The following is a 15,221-nucleotide window of genomic DNA, read 5'->3' on the forward strand; positions in this document are numbered from 1 at the left end:
ATATACTATGAGTGGATAAAGTTTCAAATTATTTATGAAGTTTTTTGTGTGTTAGTGTCAAAACGAGAGGACATTAACATCGCAGGAACCTAATTAGGGTTACTAGGAAAGGGTGATTTCCCCTCCCTATTGTCGAGATCCGCTCCCTATGGGCGAGGTCTGCTCCCTATTGTCGAGATCCCCTCTCTGTAGGTCGATTTCCCCTTCCTGTAGGTCAAGTTCCCTCTCCGTGTGTCGAGTTCACCTCCCTATGTGTCTTTTCTCTTTAGAACATTCTAGAATGTCTGAAAATTTGAAATGCAGGCATAATACCTTTCCTGCTTATCACTAGCTTATATATCAATTTGCAAGCATACAAGTCAATGGCTGCATATGTTTCCAGACTTTGAAAGCTCAATTGGGCAAGACTGACCCTCAGTGGGAACATATTGAGGGAAAAAAACTCAATTTGGAAGGTTACAAGTTAATGACTGTACAGTTTTCAAGACTTTGAAGGCCTAATTGGGCAAGATTGACCCTAATTGGGCAAGATTGACCCTAATTGGGAGCATATTCAGTGAAAAAAATCAATTTGGAAGCATACAAGTCAATGGCTGCACATTTTTCAAGACTTTAAAGGCTTCATTGGGCAAGACTGACTCTAACTGGGAACAGACTCAGTGAAAAAAGATCAATTTGCAAACATACAAGTCAATGTATATGTGAACGATCCTTCGCAGTAAAGCACTATTTGAGCAATAGTGAAAATCAGACCTGAAAAAAAATTTCAGGCCTCTGCGGGATTCGAACCACTGACCTCTGCGATACTAGTGCAGCGCTCTACCAATTGAGCTAACAAGCCAACTGGGAGCAGGCCATCAAATTAATTCGACATGAACCCGTAGATGATAAATCAAACAACAACAAACATATGAAACATATGCATGAACTGCGGTTGTGAGACGTATATGTGAACGATCCTTCGCAGTAAAGCACTATTTGAGCAATAGTGAAAATCAGACCTGAAAAAAATTTCAGGCCTGTACGGGATTCGAACCTCTGACCTCTGCGATACTAGTGCAGCGCTCTACCAATTGAGCTAACAAGCCAACTGGGAGCAGGCCATCAAATTAATTCGACACGAACCCGTAGATGATAAATCAAACAACAACAAACATATGAAACATATGTATGAACTGCGGTTATGAGACGTATATGTGAACGATCCTTCGCAGTAAAGCACTATTTGAGCAATAGTGAAAATCAGACCTGAAAAAAATTTCACGCCTGTACGGGATTCGAACCACTGACCTCTGCGATACTAGTGCAGCGCTCTACCAATTGAGCTAACAAGCCAACTGGGAGCAGGCCATCAAATTAATTCAATTAATACAAGTCAATGGCTGCACATTTTTCCAGACTTCAAAGACTTAATTGGGAAAGACTGACCCTAACTGGGAACAGATTCAGTGAAAAAAAAAAACCAATTTGCAAGCATACAAGTCAATGGCTGGACATTTTTCAAGACTGAAGGCTTAATTGGGCAAGACTGACCCTCACTGGGTACAGATTCAGTGAAAAAAACTCAATTTGCAAGGTTACAAGTCAATGGCTGCACAGTTTTCAAGACTTTGAAGGTTTCATTGGGCAAGACTGACCCTCACTGGAACAGATTCAGTATAAACAACTCAATTTGCAAGGTTACAAGTCAATGGCTGCACAGTTTTCAAGACTTTGAAGGCTTAATTGGGCAGGATTTACCCTAACTGGGAGCATATTCAGTAAAAAAAATCAATTCGGAAGCATACAAGTGAATGGCTGCACATTTTTCAAGACTTTGAAGGCTTAATTGGGCAAGACTGACCCTCACTGGGTACAGATTCAGTGAAAAAAACTCAATTTGCAAGGTTACAAGTCAATGGCTGCACAGTTTTCAAGACTTTGAAGGTTTCATTGGGCAAGACTGACCCTCACTGGAACAGATTCAGTATAAACAACTCAATTTGCAAGGTTACAAGTCAATGGCTGCACAGTTTTCAAGACTTTGAAGGCTTAATTGGGCAGGATTTACCCTAACTGGGAGCATATTCAGTTAAAAAAAATCAATTCGGAAGCATACAAGTGAATGGCTGCACATTTTTCAAGACTTTGAAGGCTTAATTGGGCAAGACTGACCCTAACTGGGAACACATTCAGTGAAAAAAAATCAATTTGCAAGCATACAAGTCAATGGCTGCACATTTTTCCAGACCTTGAAGACTTAATTGGGCAAGACAAGACCCTAACTGGGAACAGATTCAGTGATAGAAATCAATTTGCAAGCATACAAGTCAATGGCTGGACATTTGTCAAGACTTTGAAGGCTTAATTGGGCAAGACTGACCCTCTCTGGGTACAGATTCAGCAAAAACAACTCAATTTGCAAGGTTACAAGTCAATGGCTGCACAGTTTTCAAGACTTTGAAGGCTTAATTGGGCAAGATTGACACTAACTGGGAGCATATTCAGTGCAAAAAGACAATTTGCAAGCATACAAGTCAATGGCTGCACACTTTTCAAGACTTTGAAGGCTTAATTGGGCAAGACTTAACCTCACTGGGAAAAGATTCAGTGAAAACAAATCAAGTTGCAAGCATACAAGTCAATGGCTGGACATTTGTCAAGACTTTGAAGGCTTAATTGGGGAAGACTGACCCTCTCTGGGTACAGATTCAGTGAAAACAACTCAATTTGCAAGGTTACAAGTCAATGGCTGCACAGTTTTCAAGACTTTGAAGGCTTAATTGGGCAAGATTGACCCTAACTGGGAGTATATTCAGTGCAAAAAAACAATTTGCAAGCATACAAGTCAATGGCTGCACACTTTTCAAGACTTTGAAGGCTTACTTGGGGAAGACTTACCCTCACTGGGAACAGATTCAGTGAAAGAAATCAATTTGCAAGCATACAAGTCAATGGCTGCACATTTGTCAAGACTTTGAAGGCTTAATTGGGGAAGACTGATCCTCTCTGGGTACAGATTCAGTGAAAACAACTCAATTTGCAAGGTTACAAGTCAATGGCTGCACAGTTTTCAAGACTTTGAAGGCTTAATTGGGAAAATTTGACCCTAACTGGGAGCATATTCAGTGCAAAAAGACAATTTGCAAGCATACAAGTCAATGGCTGCACACTTTTCAAGACTTTGAAGGCTTACTTGGGCAAGACTTACTCTCAATGGGAACAGATTCAGTGAAAGAAATCAATTTGCAAGCATACAAGTCAATGGCTGCACAGTTGTCAAGACTTTGAAGGCTTAATTGGGGAAGACTGACCCTCTCTGGGTACAGATTCAGTGAAAACAACTCAATTTGCAAGGTTACAAGTCAATGGCTACACACTTTTCAAGACTTTGAAGGCTCAATTGGGCAAGATTGACACTAACTGGGAGCATATTCAGTGCAAAAAGACAATTTGCAAGCATACAAGTCAATGGCTGCACACTTTTCAAGACTTTGAAGGCTTACTTGGGCAAGACTTACTCTCAATGGGAACAGATTCAGTGAAAGAAATCAATTTGCAAGCATACAAGTCAATGGCTGCACATTTGTCAAGACTTTGAAGACTTAATTGGGGAAGACTGACCCTCTCTGGGTACAGATTCAGTGAAAACAACTCAATTTGCAAGGTTACAAGTCAATGGCTGCACAGTTTTCAAGACTTTGAAGGTTTAATTGGGCAAGACTGACCCTCACTGGAACAGATTCAGTACAAACAACTCAATTTGCAAGGTAATGGCTGCACACTTTTCAAGACTTTGAAGGCTTAATTGGGCAAGATTGACCCTAACTGGGAGCATATTCAGTTAAAAAAAATCAATTTGCAAGCATACAAGTCAATGGCTGGACATTTTTCAAGACTTTGAAGGCTTAATTAGGCAAGACTGACCCTCACTGGGTACAGATTCACTTAAAACAACTCAATTTGCAAGGTTACAAGTCAATGGCTGCACAGTTGTCAAGACTTTGAAGGTTTAATTGGGCAAGACTGACCCTCACTGGAACAGATTCAGTACAAACAACTCAATTTGCAAGGTTACAAGTCAATGGCTGCACAGTTTTCAAGACTTTGAAGGCTTAATTGGGAAAGATTGACCCTAACTGGGAGCATATTCAGTAAAAAAAATCAATTTGCAAGCATACAAGTCAATGGCTGGAGATTTTTCAAGACTTTGAAGGCTTAATTGGGCAAGACTGACCCTCACTGGGTACAGATTCACTTAAAACAACTCAATTTGCAAGGTTACAAGTCAATGGCTGCACAGTTTTCAAGACTTTGAAGGTTTAATTGGGCAAGACTGACCCTCACTGGAACAGATTCAGTACAAACAACTCAATTTGCAAGGTTACAAGTCAATGGCTGCACAGTTTTCAAGACTTTGAAGGCTTAATTGGGCAAGATTGACCGTAACTGGGAGCATATTGAGTGCAAAAAATCAATTTGCAAGCATACAAGTCAATGGCTGGAGATTTTTCAAGACTTTGAAGGCTTAATTGGGCAAGACTGACCCTCACTGGGTACAGATTCAGTGAAAACAACTCAATTTGCGAGCTTACAAGTCAATGGCTGCACACTTTTATAGACTTTGAAGGCTTAAATAATGCATGTAACTTCTCCCCATAATATCCCAATATTATCCAGCAAGCAGCTAAGCTTACTAGTTTCAAGTTGTAATGATCCTGATCCAGCAGCCAATTCCCCTAACTAATTTACAGAGAAATGTGGGTAATTGTGAAGAAGAGCTCCCCAAAAAACCTGTCGGCCGACTGTCGGCCGACTGTCGGCCGACAGTTGACCGACAGGCGGCCGACAGTCTACCGACAGGTTAAGAAAAAAGAAAAATTGTGTAAAAAACGAACAGTTAACGTGACATAACAATCCGTAATGGTGATGTATGACTCGACAGACTTCACCTACTTACCGATCGACGGCAAAGTTGGTAGTATGTAAAGAAACGTTTCTTCCAAAATGTTATCAGATGCGTATAGGATATATCACTTGCGTAATTTACAACACACCAGACAATCTAAGAATCGCATAGGAAGATAATTTAATCGAAAACTCGGCCAAAAACTCTGAAAACCATAAGCTACGTATCAATACAAACACTTTCGTTCCAATCGCCCAACAATGCAACGCGGCCTCTTATGGTATGTTAAGTATGTATGTATGTATTTGTTGCTAGCATCGTAATCTATCTTGCAGGTTTGGGATGAATTGCTATTTCCAATTTCAAGTTTAATAAATGATACAACTGTGAATCTTTTTACTCGTTATGTTAAGTAATAAAATACTATACGTAACAATTCGATAATTAGACTTGGATGCGTGATGCGATAATTGATTTAGGAGCGCGCCGCTAATCTAATGTTGAACAATACACATGTTGGTTCTGTCTCTGTCGGTTCAAGACTTTTTTTTATTTGGTGGCTCCTAAAGGAGCCGTTTGTTTGTAAAACTAAGTAAACTTAGTTTGGTGGGCAGAACTCTGCGATGGCTTCGATTATCTCGTAAAACCATTTGGTTTCCACAAGAACAAATACGCTTAGCAGCCAGCAAGCCACGATTCACAAGGAACGTTAAAATAGCTTAATAATTTAAACCCATATGCTTTTGTAACGGCAAACTTAGAATCCCTAACATTGTGTGATCGTTTCACGGACAAGCTACCGACAAGGTACCGACAGGTTACCGACACATTACCAACAGTCGGCCGACTGTCGGCCGACTGGCGGCCGACAGGTAGCCTATATTTCAGGCAAAACCTGTCGGCCGACAGTTGGTCGTCTGTCGGCCGACTGTCGGCCGACAGGTTTTTTGGGGAGCTCTTCTTCACAATTACCGAAATATGTAGCAGCTGAGGGGAGAACTGAGAAACAGATCCTGGGAGTTCAAGAAAGTTATTAAGGTGTAAAGTTTCCATACGAATGAAGTGAAAACAAACTAACAGAGGAACCGAGTTACACAAAATAAAGAACAAACAGCTACTTACAGAATGAAGAAAAACAAAATAGCATCTAAACAGAAATAAAAGGTCCTTAACCTCTAATAGCAAGGTCCTTCAACAGCATAATCAGAGATAAAATAACATCCACACATAAATGAAAGGTCCTTAAGCTCTAATAGCACGGTTCTTTAAGAACATTAAATACATGAGGTATTAAAAGCAATAGTTGTTTTATAATTTGTAGCACCGAGGGACTTTGTCGGAAGCGATGCGAAAACAGTTCGTAATTAATTGGAAAACAGTATTCGGGTGTGAAAAGTTTTCGGTAGCGCATAATTATTAGCTTTTGTAACAAAGAAAACTGTGATCAAAGTTAAGCCAGGTTTCTTGACCGCGTGAGAAGATTTTGGAAATGATATTAAAGAGTATTCGGCGGACAATAAATCTTGATCGTGCGCGCAGAAACATAAATACGGCTGCATGACGGTCTATACACTAACCCTGGCATGTTTCAGGCTTGAACAAATAGGTAGAAAGCTTAAGATTTTGTGTCCCGTAGCAGGCTTGAATTTTGTAACCATGCCGGTGACCTTGACGAAGAACGAGCGTAATATCTTCTATAAAATGCTAGTTCTTTGGTTAAGAATTCGCTAGAAAGTGTAACGATGGCTGTTTTTAAAGATTCCTCGTTGGAAAGAGTTGTAGATCTTCAAAATACATGGCAGCTGAACGAAGCAACCACGTGGGCGCTGTTGAAATGAACTCGGTTTATACGCTGGAACTGGATCGATCGAAGTTTGATTCGTGCAGAAACGATGTTATAATATAAGTCAGCAGTTTACTTACCCAGTGTTCCTGCGATGGGAGATGAACTGAAGAAACAGCTACTTGTTTTTGCAAGAGCAATAGCAATGAGAAGGGCGGTCCGAAGCGTTAACCGTTCCAAGTTAAAAAGAGGCGGCAAAATTTAGAAATTTGTGTAGAGACCCGTATGTAAGTGATGACGCAACCCAGGCATGGTCACGTGTAACATTGAGCGGGTGCCTGGGTCCGAGCGAAGTGAAGTTTTTTGTGGGAAAATGGCGGGCTTCGCGAAAGAAAATAAAGGACCATTAGATTGCATGTGATGTTGAAGGATTTTTTAATTTAGGGCGGCCTGGTGACCGAAGGGCATCATGAAGCCTGGAAGTCAGTAATCCCTGTGTATCATTCAAAGAATGGAGTGATATAAGACAGCGATGAGCTGTTTGTTTTGGGGCCAGGTGGAAAGTGTAAAAGCAACTGTAGCTATATTCAGTGGAGCCCAAGGCAGGAAATAAGCATGGCTTAGAGAGTTGAAGGGTCTATAGATTGGGGGGCGAGTGTTGCGGATTTGGATTAGCGAGTTGCTTTTAGACTTAGAAGTAGAATTGTATATGAGAGAAGGGCTACGGGTGCTTGCGAATTGACTTTGGAATATGCAAATGTATAAAAGAGAATAATGAGATTTATAGATGAGTAGTATAAAAGAGATGGATGAGTAGATAGTTTACAAGCTATTTGCAGAAAGGAAGAACTTGAAAGTAAGAGAAAAGAGATGCTTACGAAAGCAGCAAAGTACTCAATGAAAGATGGACGCAAACGTAGACATCGATCGATCGATCGTCGCTCGCTCGCAGGATGTTTAAGAGTGGTTTCTATGGAGAAAAGAATTAAGGTAAGAGCTGTAAAGTGTAAGCAGGAGAATTAAAAAGTAGAAAAAGAGAAAGAGAAACAAAAGAAAAGAAAGAAAGAAAGAGGGTAAAAAGGAAAATGGTACATAATACTCGCGACCGCCTAGCTTCGAACCCGGGCCATCAGATTACAAGTACTGCGCCATGGGAACTTCGACGCCTGGGAACCGTAAACTTTCGATAGAAATAAGAAAGGTGCATCTCAAAGAGCGCTCCGAGGAGTGTGTGTCTGTCTGATACAATTTGGAAATATTGAAGGAAATGCATGTTTTTCAAAGCAGCAACAAAGCGGGTATTTTTCATAGCGTTGCTCGCACAGTACAGCTAGGATGCCGATTTATGCAAATGAGCTGCCTTGCGTTTTGGTTTGTGACGGTTTAGAGTGTTCCAAGTTGAAGTAAACTTTGCAATAAGTTTGGCCACTACATAAAACACTGAGGGATGCACTTGTTCCTTCCCTATTGCCTGGATTTTGGGAGAATGACAGAGAGGAAACTTTTGCGCGCTGGCCGCCATTTTGTTTGTGGCTGACTTGGGGACTTACCGCGGTCAGCTAGTACTAGAAATAGAAGAGATGAGTCTAGGGTTTTAATGGGCCATTTGCACAAAGAAAAGGACCTGGCTTTTAAAAAGAGATCTGGGTTTGAAAGCAGCAAAGTACACAATATTGAAACAGATGAGAATTCTGTCGATGGATGCAAACGTATAAGCATCGATCGATCGTGGCTCACTCGCAGGATGTTTAACAGTGGTTTCTACGGAGACGGGAGATAAGGCAAGAGCTGTAAAGTCTTGGCAGGAGAATTAAAGAGTATACAAAAAAAAGGAAAAAAGAAAACCAAGGAAGGTTTACCGGATTTGAACTCGGAGACCCCTCGTTGGATTATCAATCCATTGCCTTACCGCTTGACCACAAAGACCCTCAAACATCCTAGCTCAAATTTTCAATGGGGAATGGTGATGCTAATATTCTGCTACCTCTGAATTAGGTTCATTGGTTGTTGACCTCCCCTGGGATAACCCTTGAACCTCTGAGAATGTAGAACAAATTCAAATTTTTAATCGGATCTCTTTCCCTTATTACATATAGACAGCACCGTTGTGAAGACTTTTGTTTTGTTTTTTTTCTTTTTTCGTTAGAGAACAAGAACGTTATATAGAAGGCTAAGGCCAAGCTGGGCGGGGTAGTTTACATTTTGAAAACATGAGCTTGGCTCGTGAATACCTCCACTATCGGAGGTGGCGGTGGCACAACCACGGCAAGCTCTTCTTCCTCGCCAATGAATCTTCTGGCCATCTTAAGGCTGCCGATGTAGGCTGCGCTCCCTGGGCGCATACGGTGGACAGTGCGCATGTGCCTCGGCAGGTAGGCACCCAGGAAGTAGCAGCCTGGAATGGGGCACCACCGCTTCCTCCTCCCCAGCCTTTTCCTCTCCCCTGACGTTCTGCGCTGGGGGCCCCTAGCCTCCTGCCCCTCCTTGCCCCTCCTTGCCCAGCTGAAACAGCCGCCCGACTTCATCCTCGCCAATGTGAAGCCTCTGGAGGTGCACATCTCGCAAGTGCCTCCTCAAATTGGGTCCAGTGTACCCCCTGCATCCAGCGACCTTACAGGTCCTGTCCAGATGGTGGCCTTTAGCCGGGCTCCCTCCCTCCTCCTCCTTCTGTGCCGTGACTACCTCCCCACCACTGCTCACTTCGACATCCTCCTCCCTCTCCGCTGGATGACGGCCAGCCACCTCGGCCTTCTCCTCTTCTACCTCCATCTGACCATCACTATCATCGCTGTCTCCCTCTCCAACGCCTGGCCTGCTCCTCCCACGGCTCTCTTCAATCTCTTGCGCCCTTCTGAGCATCTCCACCATGCTTACCACATCCTTGACCGCCTCTAAACAGCTGTGTACAACGGCCGGGCCCTCCAGCACAAGAGCATGGGACAACGGCTCCTTCACAAAGGTGAGGTAGGCGTACAGAACGTAGCTCAGCATCCGCTCTGACATCTGTCGGATATGGGTGAGCTCGCACTGCCCAAAACCGGCGACGTGATAGACCATCTGTCTCACCTCTCTCTCTAGCTTCTCCTTGTCCTTGGTGGGATCGAAGGGCTGTGGAAGGTCAAAATCAACCCCCTCCTGCATGCTAAGTATGTCGAGGGCCGACTCATCCTCTAGTGAGGCACGTTCGAGTAGCTCGATGACCCTGTCCAACTCCTTGTCTAGCGTTTTACAAGCCATGATGAGGATCAATCGAGAGGCAGACCCTGGGAGCGGGTTAGAATGGGGTATAAGCACAAAATTACAAATGAAGGTCCTAAAGTTCTAAGACGGAAGTCCTTCAACAACATAACAGCATGAAAACGCGAGGGAGAGGCCCTCCATCTGTAATAGCGTGGTCCTTCAACAACATCACAGCATGAACAAGCACAACAACATCAGAAAATCAATGGAAGGTCCTCAAGTTCTAATAAGAAGGCCCTTGAATAGCACGCTTTTCTACAAAGAAGGGAAAACTTTAACTGCCTGTAACTCCTGGCCAATATAACCGTATGATGTATGTCTTTGCCAGCACTTTCCCAAAGTGCTGTTGAGCTTCAACTTCAAAAATGAATTCCAAAGATAAAATTTTGAAAGAGTTATAGGGAGGTGACCATTGGCTGCGGTTGGTACTTGCAGCTATTCTATCGAGGTGAAATGAGAACCTTAATGAATAGGCCCTGGGTCCTACTACAATCCCCGAGAATTTGAGAGTGAGACGTGAAATAGTCAAGGAGCAATAGGCAGTCAAAGTCTACCCTCGCTTTGGCGTTCAAACCGAGTGAAACCTGGGTTCAACAAACTCGCGTCCGCCATATTGGTAACAAACTTTAAGCGCTCATAAGTTTGCGAGCCTTTTGTCATTTCCAACAAAACTTGCGATGCGCATAGGCTATGTTAAGGCCTACCTAAGGCAATAGTTTATGGTGCAAATAAATCAACACTCGCAAAGTTATTAAGGTGTAAGGTTTCATACCAATGACGTCAAAACTCCTTAACAGAGCAACCGATGTGTACAAAAGCAACACCAAATGGTTCCTTACAGCATGGAAAAGCATGAGGTAACTTAAAAAAATCCATAAAAGCTCCTCAAACTCTAGTTACGAGGCCCTCCAAGTATGGTCAATGGTCAACAGAGCACCCTTCAAGTTTGACCAGAGCCTGCGCAGAAGCCTTCGTTTTTCGTGCGAGGAGAATGTTTTAGAATGGTGCCCGAGCACCTTACAAACATCTTCCGATAGTTGGAATGCCCCTGTGCGGTGTTTCAAGGGTGCAATTAAGGAAAAAATAGCAGAGCTCAAAGTGTGTGTACTTACAGTTTACAGAAGCTTGTCCGAGATGGCCCTCTCATAGGTCCGCAACTCATCCTTGGGTAATTTTCGCCTAGAACTGCTCTAATTTGAGCATGGTGTAGAATACTCGCGTTTTAATCTTATAGCTTGAAACCTACAGGAATGAAATACAAGTAATTCGTCTATCTTGCAATACGCTCAAAAGTATTGATTTGACTCTATCGAGACCTGTCAATCATAATTAACTTCTGTCAAAAACTCATTTCTTTTTTTATATGGCCCTAATGTACCCTTTCTGGTGCGTATAGTGCTGTGGATTTAAGAAAACGATGTTTATGAGTTCATTAACATCTCACGTACAAAGTTTGGAGCGATTTGCTTCACTACTCTAGACTGGAGAACCATTTTGATGAATTTGTGAGTGCCGAGGGGAGGTCCACCGAACCGGTTTTTTCAAGTTTCTCATGCGCATTGAGGAGTTAGAGAATCGTATACCTATCAAAATGTTCCTCTTGCACAGTCCTTTCCAACCATGTCTACATTACTGTGGTTGGGGAAAATGAAGCTCCAGAAACTTAAAAAGAAAACCAGTTTGGTGGACCTCCCCTCGTTTTTGAGCTATTCAGCTCTGTATCGCATGGCCTTTGAAAAGTAAGAGAATTCTATATCTATAAAAATGTTCCTCTCGCAAAGACCTTCCCAACCATGTCAACATTAGTGTGGTTTGGTAAAATGAGGCTTGACAAACTTAAGAAAAACCCACTTTGGTGGACCTCCCCTCGTTTTGGACCTATTCAGCTGAGCATGCCCATTAAGGAGTTAAAGGGTTTTATAAGTAAGTAAGTAAGTAACTTTATTTAGCCACATATCGCATATGAGCGAATAGCTCGTTTAAATGCAAATGTGCCATAAAAATTTGACATAATTTACATATATAAGTAATAAGTAATAGGTAAGAAATAAAAATTAATTATCTAGAATGAATAATTGCTATTTGTGACTAGACTATTTGTTTACAAAACAAACAGCTGCAGTCATACGATGAGGACAACTGCATGTCCTGCAAATTTTTCCTAAATATAGAAAGGGATTCCGACATCCTTATTTTGTCTGTCAGATTGTTCCATTGTTTGGTAGCCTGGTACGTAAAAGAATGTTGCATATAAGATGAGGTTGGTCTTGGAAGAACAACCTTAAGATGACCACGTAGGCTGTAACCATTACTTCGCAGAGAAAACAATTCCTGAATGTAGTTCGGTGTCTGGTTATGAATACTTTTATATACAAGTATAAGTGCTTGTTCTATGCGTCGATGTTCTAAACTTTTAATATTTGCAGTTTTCAATAACTCTTCGTAAGCAATCGACTTAGAATAATTGAGAAGAGTCCTCAGAGCGAATGCATTGGTTGACTCCAGTTTCGCAGACAGACCCTTACTTAGACCTATAAACAGTGGTGATGCATATTCGAAGTGAGGGAGAATGAAAGCTTTGTACAATTTAATCATCACATCTGAGGGTATAAATTTACGAATGCGACGGAGAATTGAAACTTTTGTATTCACCTTCCGGCAAACTTCTTTAATGTGTACGTTGAAAGAGAGTGAATTGTCGATGACTACTCCAAGAAGCTTCATATGTGTAACGTAATCCAGTTCATATACATATCAAAGTGTTCCTCTTGCAGAGACCTTTCTAAACATGTCTAAGTTAATGTACTTTGGGAAAATGAAGCATGAGAAACGTTCAGAAAACCAGTTTGGTGGACCTCCCCTCGTTTCTTAACCTATTGAGCTGTGTAGCGCATGGGCGTTGAGAGGGAGGAGAATGTTATACATATCAAAATGTTCCTCTCGCAAAGACCTTCCCAACCATGTCAACATTAGTGTGGTTTGGTAAAATGAAGCTCGACAAACTTAGGAAAAACGCACTTTGGTGGACCTCCCCTTGTTTTGGACCTACTCAGCTGAGCATGCCCATTAAGGAGTTACAGAGTTTTGTACATATCAAAGTGTTCCTCTTCCAGAGACCTTTCTAAACATGTCTGAGTTAAGGTACTTTGGGAAAATCAAGCATGAGAAACCTTAAGAAAAGCAGTTTGGTGCACCTCCCCTCGTTTCTTAACCTATTGAGCTCTGTAGTGCATGGGCGTTGAGAGGTACGAGAATGTTATACATATCAAAATGTTCCTCTCGCAAAGACCTTCCCAACCATGTCAACATTAGTGTGGTTTGGTAAAATGAAGCTTGACAAACTTAGGAAAAACCCACTTTGGTGGACCTCCCCTCGTTTTGGACCTATTTAGCTGAGCATGCCCATTAAGGAGTTACAGAGTTTTGTACATATCAAAGTGTTCCTCTTGCAGAGACCTTATTAAACATGTCTAAGTTAAGGTACTTTGGGAAAATGAAGCATGAGAAACCTTAAGAAAACGACATACATGACGGAATACGCTTCATTGCCATCCAAATTGCAGTTTCTTCACTTCGCGTGTCTGTTGCTATGACGGAGATTTCGTGACATGTGACGTCGTTATGACGTCAGACACCACGAAATACGCTTCATTACAAAGGAAATTGCATTTTTATCATTGTGGGTGTCTGTTGCTATGACAGGTATTTCGTGACATGTGACGTCAACATGACGTCACATGTCACGAAATACGCTTCATAGCTCCACACATGCTAAATGAAAAAAAATACAATTTTGATCTTTCTCCTAATAAACTCATCGTTTTCGCGTTTAGCCTAACCCCTACCCTAAGCGCAACCCTAGCCCGTACACAACAGAGGAACCGATTTTGACAAAAGAAGCACCAAACGGTTCCTTGGAGCATGAAAAAGGATGAAATAACATCAAAAATTTCAAATAAAGGGTCTGCAAGCTCTAAAAGCGATGTACTCTTTGGGCTAGGGTTAGGGCTAGACTAACCCCAACCATAACAGAACTTAAAACGTGTGCACTTACCGCTTCTGAAGCTCTCTGTAACACCAAATTGTTAGTGATAACAATGTCTTGCTGTTTTATGAAATTCCTGTAAAGAAATTGAAAAAAGAAAAACTGGTTAGAGGGGAATTCGTCCTACAGGGAAAGGATATCGACCTAGGGAGGGGATATCGACCATAGGGAGCGGAAATCAACCTAGGGAGGGGATATCGACCATAGGGAGCGGAAATCGACCTAGGGAGGGGATATCGACCATAGGGAGCGCATCTCGACAATAGGGAGCGGGTCTCCACCATAGGGAGGGGATATCTTTCCCATAACTCTAGTCCTTAAAAATATAGAACCAAATCGCTTAAAAAAAATCCCAGCTGGTGTACGTGATGAGAGGAAGAACCTGTCAACATTCTTAAACAAACTTGGGATTTATTTTATGCATTTCTTCCAAGTGTTGAGTGCCCGCTCTGAACTCTCTTTGATACCTCTCTCATTTCTTTGTGATTTATCCAATTTGGATAAAACTTTGCAAAAGATTAGAAGTAACCCGAATGTATATGTACACTACAGTAAAACCTGAAAAAACAAATCCCAAGTTTTTTACAGGCAAAAAGGGCTAGGAGAGGGGAAATCGACAGTGATTCAAACTAATTAGGGTTAGGGTTAGGGTTAGGAAGTGCCTTTAGTAATGGTTGGCGTGATATTCGCTTTTATTCATTACAGTTACTTTATTTTGTAAAGTATTTCTTGTCTGATATTCCTCTCAATTGGAAACTCTTTCTTGTATATAGTAATTATGACTTTATTATATAAGGTAATTGTTTTTAAGATATCGTGACACATGTACGTTTTGCACTTCAACTGGCACGAGTAGAAATGTTAGATTCATCCGATCATTTATGCCGTGTCTATTTATCACCTATTTGTATTTCGTTCTATAGTGTTCCTGCTGAATAAGTCCATTCCGTGCATGGTGCAATACTAGCTTTTTCTTTATAACTTTTTTCCTGGAGACCACCACTGTTTACTTTTCTGGTGTGACAATATGGACAACTATTTGATTTTGTAAAGTTTTTCTTATAAGACATCCCGTCAGATCGTGAACTCTTTATTGTATATAATCATTTTGAATTTTTTGTACAGTGTAATTGTATTTACGATGTAATGCGCCATGTTTGTCACGGCTTTACACCCTATCCACCACGTGTAAATATCTCAGAAGCTGCCATTCATTTATGTTGTTGCTATTTTTCAGGTATTACTTTTTCGCTGTATAGTATTTA

At 41.6% G+C, this 15,221-nt stretch overlaps 1 long non-coding RNA gene across 1 annotated transcript in view; it reads right to left on the reverse strand.

Moving 5' to 3' along the window:
- Positions 1-694: 694 nt before the first annotated feature.
- LOC148716280 (uncharacterized) overlaps positions 695-15,221 on the reverse strand; it is a 279,731-nt gene continuing 265,204 nt past the window's right edge. The window contains exon 2 of the long non-coding RNA XR_015995082.1: positions 695-1,313. This is a non-coding gene — a long non-coding RNA (uncharacterized LOC148716280). The remainder of the gene's footprint in view (positions 1,314-15,221) is intronic.

This window comes from Stylophora pistillata, chromosome 14 (genome assembly GCF_964205215.1).
Source record: "Stylophora pistillata chromosome 14, jaStyPist1.2, whole genome shotgun sequence".
Classification (NCBI taxonomy): Eukaryota; Metazoa; Cnidaria; class Anthozoa; order Scleractinia; family Pocilloporidae; genus Stylophora; species Stylophora pistillata.